Genomic DNA, 9,199 nt, shown 5'->3' with positions numbered 1-9,199 from the left:
AGAAAAAAAAATGATTAAGCCAATGATTTTAGTCTTTAACAACACTTTCTGTTTGGTGACTATGTCATATTGTACATAAAGACCAATTATGGCCCCAGAAATGCTGTTACTATTATTCTCAAAAGCTTTTTAATTTTGGTAATAGTTTTCAAAAAGTAACTTATTGACAAATTACCAGAACCAACTTTTGCTTCTGTTGCCTTTTGGCTCTTTGTACAGTTATAGTGATTAAGTATTTTGTAAGAAAATCAAAACACTACTTTGTTTACATCTATTTACATATTGCTACTTAATTATATGACAAATATTTTCACATTCAGCACTGCTTTATTTAGCATGTAACATGCTCTTGAACCATAAATGTTATTAAACTTGATGTTCTAATTTTATAAAGAAAGAAAAAATTATTAATTCTGGCATAATGTAACTAAATAATTACATACAGACAAAAGCATGACCCCCCACCCCCAACCTTCTAACCCTAATCTAAAAGCCTGCATTTTTTAAGCCCGTAAAGGCACATGCTGCCTCAGATACGAATAAATTTTTCCTTCTTTAGAAAGGGCACACATTTACTTTATAACATCGAAATAATGATACATGCTTAAAACCAAAAAGAAAGTAGTGCTGAAATGTGATATTACTTGTTATGAAAGTACCAACATGTAAAACAAAGTAGTATTTTTACTACCATATAAATAATAAAAAAAAACCAAAACTACAACTGGACTAATTGCCCAAAAAAAAAGCAACAGACGTAAAGGGGTTCAGGTAATTGGCCCTATGAGAATTTATTTTGAAGTTATCACAGGAACATCAAAAATAAAGTTTTGGAAAATAAAAGCATTACTTGGGCATAATGGCCCTTTAAATAAGTTTGCATTTATATATATGTAGGGCTATACAAAAAATATGGAAATGTTCTTTTTTCTTCATATTATTCTATTGGTTGGCATACACTTTTTAGATCAACAATAAAACTGGATAAATGAATATACTGTCTTATGAAAGCTAAAGTTTTTCTTGTCTGACCTGCAATGCATTTTTAAGATGCTAGAAAATACTTAGCAAGTTCATAACTATATTGTTTAGGCCCTAAATGAGGCATTGCGGAAAATTGAGTAAGATATTCAACAAAAGAAATGAACAAAACCTAACCATGAAGTTGCAATAATGCACTCAAGTATATCAAGTTTTAAAGTGAATACATGTAACTTTGATAGAACTTAATTGTGTAAATGGACCTTTTATATACACAGAATTTATTAAAACTGCGATTGTGTAGATTACAGACACAAATTACTGGAAACCAATCAGTACTAAGTAACTTTTAAACAATAGTGTTAACCTTTTCCCATTGAGAGGGTCATGCCAAAAGCTAAGAATGAAAAATAGTGGAGCAAATAAAATGGTGTCAAATATGTGACATTATTTTCCATGTTTTGATCTAATAACATTACCATCCTGAATAAAAAAGTCAGAAAAGTTTTTTTCTACAAATACTGGATTAATTTTCATCTTGTGGTATGAAAAATTTTAAATCATATTTCACTGATGACTATTGCCACTTGTTAAATATTTATCTTATACCACTCAATGAAAATAAATCCTGTTAAATAAAAGAAAAAACTTAAATATCCTCTATTATATCTTAGTGCAACTGATAAACAAAAACACAACATTTTAAAGAACAAAATTTTACAAAAAATTTTATTGAAAGACAACATGCTGCACCTTCAATTCCTGTTAAGAAAGCAAAAGATAAAATCATTTTAATATTCATTATAAAGTGAAACAGTTTTGTTTTTTTATTGTTTGTAATTTCAAAACTCCTTTACTCTGCCTTCTCTTTCCTTTGAAAATTTCTGCTTTCACAATTTCTTATGCATGATTAAATTTAACAGAATTAATATCAACCTAGGAATAAAACATTGATGTTCCTATGAAGTACAGACAATTTCACATATCCTCAACACTCCATTTATATGCTTGTTCAGAGACAGCCTTCTTCTCAGCTTGTTTTGCGTAAACTTGTTTTTCGAACCCATTAGAACGATCTACACCATCCCATCGATAACCTGGCATTATGCCAAATCTGTTTGGTGGTGGAGCTTCGACCTTTGTATTGTGGTTTCTCTGAAAATTAATTTTAAATTTTACGTTTATCCCAGCACTGTATGTCATTCTATTAAAAACTATAAAATACACATCAAGAAACTATAAAATATGCATCAAAAGAACATTGCATGTAGCAAAACTAATATTGCAAAATGACTTTACTTTTGATATTTTCATACCCAATGCTTTTTATTTTTAGTTTGCTTTGAATTTTTGAAGTAAAAATGTTAACTTTATATATGTTGACTTTTAAACTTTACTGATCTACGAAGACATTACAGTAGTAACTCTGCATAATTTAGGCATAATAACATGGCACCAAGGTAAAACAATCAACCAACAAGATGACTGTATTTAATTATCTCCATTAAGTCAGAGAAAGGTATTTCATGTTTTTTGATGTTTATCACATGACTAAAGAAAGAAATGTAAATGTAGATTACAGGCAAACTTAAGATATTATGCAAATTCTTAAACTTCTTTCATACCTTTTTTTGCAGGTCCAGCATTTTTGCTCTTTTTCTTTGTTATAAAAGCCAGCATAGGGTCCTCAGCCCTATCCATGTTACGTAACATTTCATCTAGATCATCATCGTCTTTATAACGTGCTAAAGGTTTATTTGCTTCATGTAATGCCTCCTCAACTTGTTTCGCCTGATTCTCTATCTGCTTTAATCTGTAAACAAAAATTTCATCATTTTTATAATACTGCATGAAATTTTTTTATTATATTTATAAGTTATAAATATAATAAAAAAATTTCATGCAGTATTATAAAAATTATTATTAACAAACACTGCATAAAAAATATCATATGATGATATTTTTCATATTATGTATATTTATAATACTGCATGACTTAAGTGCAACATCAATTTTCATTGGAAAATCATTATATATTTTATATTATCTATAACCATTCTGCAGAAATTAGCTGTGAAAATGCATATAATGACATACATTATAGATATAAAAAATATGACATGACTTTGATGATGCTGATGATTATAAGAATCAGGGTTTGTATATTGTTTTTTTCCGCTGAATTTCACACCAGTATTAGGGATTGATTTCAAATGAAAGAAGATCTCTGTTGTCCTTTCTGTGCATTATTTTAGGAATAAGTGAACACCCCAGAAGTACCAATAAACGTACCAATAACCTGTTTTACTGACAAACTAAAAAATAAACTTTGGCATACAATGTCAAGAAATTAAAGAGTTATAATAAGGGACGTTTATTATGCTTTATTATTATTTTCTTCATTATAATTCTGTCTTACCCTTTCCCCCAACTCTGAAATTTTTCATCTTCTTTTGCTTTCTTCTCTGCTTCTTCAGATTCCTTAAGGCGTTCCTCAGCTAGATTTCTTTTCCTTCCTGATTTATCTCTAAATACTGTAGCGGCACCTTTCCCTAATCTGTCATCTGATATCTATATTCATAAAAAAAGAAAACAAATTGCACAGTTACTTATATCTGTTCTAGAACCAAATACTGTTAAAATCTAGCTTGGTTTTAATTCCAATCCTATACACCAGTTAAAGTGTAGCCGGCATATCTATTTTTAATAGGTGAATTTCTCTAAGTTTCAACTCAACTATTTCATGATACAGGCCACCAGTCCTTGACACTAAGGTACCCATGGTTACACGTTTAAACGGATTCGTTTCGATTTTCATTCATAAACGTTTACGATATTTTTTACTGTTTAATCGAAATGACCATATTGTCTTACAAAATATCTTAATCATTGCCTGTAATCATGAATTCTATCAGTTCTAATTAATTTATTCCAAAGAAAAGAAACGGAAAATGGGTGTTTACAACCCTTCACACAGCATTACCATGCAATAATCGCTTGTGACATAATACATTTTTTGGAAAGTTGATTTTCCTTAGAGCGAAATGGGGATATAATGAAGAAAATATGTGCCTACTCAATTGTGATGAGCCTTAAACATTATTTATTTATACAATAACATGTATTAAAATAGAAAGTAATTCAGCAATTGGCGACTTGAAATAGTACATAGAAGTACCACCATTTAAACGGCATCGTTTCGGTTCTGAACAATCGTGTAAACGTTTACAAACAAGAGCTGTCAGTAGGACAGCAACGCTCGACTATTCTTAGTGCTTGATAGTAAAAAAAAGCCTTGATTAAAAGGTAAAATTTTCTCAGTAAAGAAAAAGGCAAATTTTTTCTTAAATCCATATAACAGTTATAGGCCTTGGAGAGAGTCCTATTATGCTCTCAAAGAAGAGTATAAAATTTCAACATGTTTCAAACCCTTATGTCAATGAACTTTGAAAATATTTGAGGTATTACAAAAACTTTAACGTAAATTCTAAGTCAAAAAAGGGGCATAATTCTGTCAAAATGCTTGATAGAGTTACCTCCTCCTGTCTACAGGTTGGGGTCATGATGGTGAACAAGTGTGCAAAGTTTCAAAGCCATATGTCAATGGACTTTGAAAATATTTGAGGTATTACAAAAACTTTAACATAAGTGGTTACGCTGACGCGGACGCAGATGCCAACGCTCGGGTGACTACAATAGCTCTACTTATTCTTATCGAATAGTCGAGCTAAAAATTGTAAACGTGGGAGCCTTACTTGACACAATAATAAACAGTACAAAAAACAATTGGTGTGAACACAAGATACATGTAAGTTGTTATGCTGTTTACATATATATGGATGTCAGCAAAATGTTGCATGTATTTAAATTCAAATTAAGATTTTCTTCCTTTCTTGTGCAATGTACAAAGTTTTATTTATCATTATAATAATCACTTATACTGCTTAACAATATACATAATTAGATTAAAGATGATAGGAAAATATGAGACAAAAGACCTCTAATTACATAACATTGAGTACTCTTCTTTCTTCAGCTTGCCTGTAACACAAAACCAGTACAAACCTGTTTAAATTTTGGCATCTTCCTTCTTTTTTTAACTCTTCTGCTTCTCTTCTCATTTCCTGGGCAGAGGATAAACCTGCCCTTTTTCCAGACAGGGTTTTATCAGTCTTTGACTTTATTGCACTTTCATTACCATTTCCATTTTTATTTTGATGCTGATCGTCGTTTGTACAGACTGATCAGATCCTGTTACCAGTTTTCTTTCTTCTAGGAGGTGATTGGTCACTATCAGAATCATTCCTCCTACTTCTAGGAGGTGATTGGTCACTATCAGAATCATGTCTCCTCCTCCTAGGAGGTGATTGGTCACTATCAGAATCATTCCTCCTTCTTCTAGGAGTGATTGGTCACTATCAGAATCATGTTTCCGCCTCCTTGGAGGTGATTGGTCACTTTCAGAATCATGCCTCCGCTTCTTTGGAGGCGATTGATCACTGTCAGAATCGTGCCTTTGCCTTCTAGGTGATTGGTCACTATCACTCTTTGACTTTGATTTATTGCTCGTATTTTCACCTGTTTTTCTCTTTCTTTCAATACTTATACTAGAGTTTTTTTTATGTTTCCTTGGTGGTGATTGGTCAGAATCTGAATCATGTCTTTTTTCTTGGTATTGATTGATCAGAATCTGAACCATGCCTTTGTCTTCTTCTTGGTGATTGGTCAGAATCTGAATCATGCCTTTGTCTTCTTCTTGGGGATTGGTCAGAATCTGAATCATGTCTATTTTCTTCATCTGAAAATCAACAATAAAAAAAAACTTACATATTTCAAAATACATATTCTTGGAAATTTCTCCAATTTCACAAAATTCAAGGTTTTGATTAACATGTAACAGAGTATTTTTCATCGGCAACAATTGCAGTGACATGCTGATTTATTCTTTATGCTACACACCAAAGTATAAATTTTACTTTTCACCTTTAGATGTTGACAAAGACCGAGATTAATACTTGCCTTTCAACCTATTTCATGTTAAAATGACATCTGTTATGATTAAATCTAAAAGGATTTTTGTTCTGAATTAAAGGTGGTGCAACTTAAACTTGACCTCTCTAAACCTTTACAAGCTTTGGTCACATAAATCATACATGTCTGTATCTCTATCAAGCATTTTAAAAAATCAAGACTTTGAAACCTTTGCCAAGAACTTTCCATGCTCCTGATTTTCTGTATGCCTCTAACTGTTTCACAATCTCTGGTCTCTCATCTACAAAAATCAGCAACTTGAGGATCATTATCACCAACATCCTCTTCCAATGTGTTAGCTAAATTCTCTGGCAATAAGCTGCTGAAGTCAACATCATCATCAACAATTCTTGATCTAAGAAGTTAAAAATAAAACATTGCTAAATTGTATGAACCATGATATTGAATTTGCTCTATTTCTTGAATTATAAAGCTATATTCATATATTTATGAAGGAAAGAAATGAAGAAAATTCTCTAAAGCCTTAGTGACTTTCAACTTATTCAATTTCATAAGTTACGAGGTTCATGCACATGTTCACATATATATCAGATAAACACTTATTTTTGGCTTAATTACTGGCTCTTAAATAATAAGAGCAAACCAATATTACTTGGGCTGTTTAGCATGAAAATCAATGCTACATTAATAGTTCTTTTGTCAGTAGCAGTGACCTAGGCAGCCTTGACCTAAGTTATATGGGGAATTCATATGCTCTGCGGTCCTAGAATTTGGCTTGCCCAGCTATAGACTACAGGTGTATATTTAAAAAGAAATCAAATAAAAACAATACACCATCCGATAAATCCAACAAGGTGTTGACAAAAATATATACTAAATATAGTGATTTTTTTGTAAATTGCCAAATCTTTGGAAATAGATTAGTCCTATAACATATGATGTTTCCGTTAGTACTACATACACTCCAACGTCTTATCGACTTCTTCTTTAGCAAAACATGCAGCGATTTTGAAGCGCTATATAAACCGTCGTAATTTTCTACAAAAACAATATTTTGAGTCAAAAGATATGCAGACAGTAAATTTAAACATTTTTGCATCAATGTGCAGCAAAAAAATAAATGACTCACTTTGAATGTAAATAAATCCAATGCAATACAATTTATACGGGGAAGTCAAAGACAGGGCCCGCAAAGCGGGTCCGGGCTATGGCTTGCTCGGCTATAGACTTATTATTATATTAGACTACACGTGTATATTTAAAAGAAAATCAAATAAAAACAATTAAAAAAATATAGTATCAATGAAATTTTCAGTGTCAGTTCTAGTCGGGCGCCGCCATTTACAATGTAACTCAATGATAATAGGCGGAGTATTCCGATAACGGAGCAAATCTCAACTTTTCGGATCAATAATAATCGTCGTGTCTTCCGAGTGAAAACGGAAGCGGTGCATGTAATATCCCCGTCCTGCCTCTTTCCGATCAGCTAACAGATTTTTCAACAATAACTGACAGTGAAATTATATAAAAAAATTCTCTTTCAATTCTGCGAATATTATCATTTCAGCTAATAAATGCACCAACTTTTTAAAATTTTACTTGAACTATTACTATGAATCGAGGACAAATCATTACTGACCCATTTTCCAGTTCTTCAAAATTTCACAACCACTTTTCAATCAGTTAACAAAATATAAACTGTACCACATAAAAATTGTCATACAATGTTAAAATATAATTAGTTCTGTTTTTTTGAGAAATTTTGACAAACTCAACTTCATATAAATGATAATAAACAATTTTAACCTAATTAAAATGCCATTTTTCAATCTAGATATCTATTTGCAGTGGTAAAGCTGTCACAATTGGGGTATGGATGTACATTTCAATTTGCATAACAGAAAAAGCACGTTCTTGTGAAATTTTTAGGATCTTAGGGTCTATATGACCCCATTCTAGTGACTGCTTACTGAAAAGTTATCACAGAGAATGTTTTACCTTAGTTAAGTGACTGTTACTTTACTGATGTATTACCTTCCAATTAAGAACTGTATGGTAAAATATGTACATATTAAAATTACAGCTTTTGAAGTGCAGTATACATTATGACTTCATGATATTGAAACAGTTGTCCAACTTAATATCCATTTCTGCAGACTGACAAAAAACTGAGTCTGTAAATCAATTATTTTTAGAAAATTGTTGCGATTTGTAACTGGGTAAATAAAGGATTAGTGGAAAACACACATTTTACATATTTTGAACTAAAATGCTAGCATTTTCTTTTTTATCGCCATAATTGACATTGCTGCTGATAAATTTAGTCAAGGTGAATACAAGATGTGCTTACAGTTTGGTTACATGACAAATAAAGTCAAAAATAAAAAATTTCTAGGGATGATTGAAAAGTGGTTGTGATTGAAAACTGGCAGTATGTGGATACCGAATGACACCTTTAAAACGGAAAGAATGAAAGGAATTTTTTTAACGACTTCCCCGTTCATAGGCTTTACCTAATTTCATATTACCACTTTCACCGCTATATACATTTGACCATTTTACCTGTATACATGTGGGCGGGTTTTGCTAAAGGAACTTATGAAGAAGTCGATAAGACGTTGGAGTGTATGTAGTACAAACGGAAACGTCTTATGTTATAGGATTAGAAATAGATCTACTTTTCCACATTTTGACCAACTAACCTAACGGATCACTATAAAATTTTCTTCAATAATTAATGAAAACTTTTATACTGTAGCATATAGCTGACAGCAGCTGTTATCTGTCACAGACAAACGACACTTTGACTGTTTGAAACGTTTATCCATACAAAATCACCAACATTAAAAGTGACAAATGTGAAATGACAGTGTTTTGGTGATTTGGTTAACAGTTATCTATATATTAAATAGTACCGAATTATTTTCGCCGGAGCAACTCCAGGTTTTTTCTTCCTCTTTTTCTTTTTTTCTTCTGCGTTGACAGATAAATACTTTTTCAAATATTCTTCCTTGCTGGAGGCTGCCATTTTGTCTTGTGGACCAGTAATTATACAAGGAATAATTATTGCAATAAGACTTTCTAACTAATGAAGCTTTTTAATTGTACCATTTTCAAAAATATTATTAAAATTTTAATTATTTTTTAAAGTTTTGTGTACCTTTTTATGTAGAATTTTTGTACCTCAAATATACAATTTTACCATGTAACTAATTGTTTCTCCCTT

The 9,199-nt window shown here is 31.3% G+C and overlaps 1 pseudogene; it reads right to left on the bottom strand.

The window, feature by feature from the left end:
• Positions 1–1,938: 1,938 nt before the first annotated feature.
• On the bottom strand, positions 1,939–9,065 carry LOC132730721 (BUD13 homolog; annotated as a pseudogene).
• Positions 9,066–9,199: the final 134 nt, after the last annotated feature.

The sequence above is a fragment of the Ruditapes philippinarum genome, unplaced genomic scaffold, assembly GCF_026571515.1.
Source record: "Ruditapes philippinarum isolate M1 unplaced genomic scaffold, ASM2657151v2 ctg6125_1_1_1_1, whole genome shotgun sequence".
In the NCBI taxonomy this organism is placed as follows: Eukaryota; Metazoa; Mollusca; class Bivalvia; order Venerida; family Veneridae; genus Ruditapes; species Ruditapes philippinarum.
The sequence above is the reverse complement of the archived record's forward strand: the minus strand, read 5'-3'. Positions and strand labels throughout refer to the sequence as shown.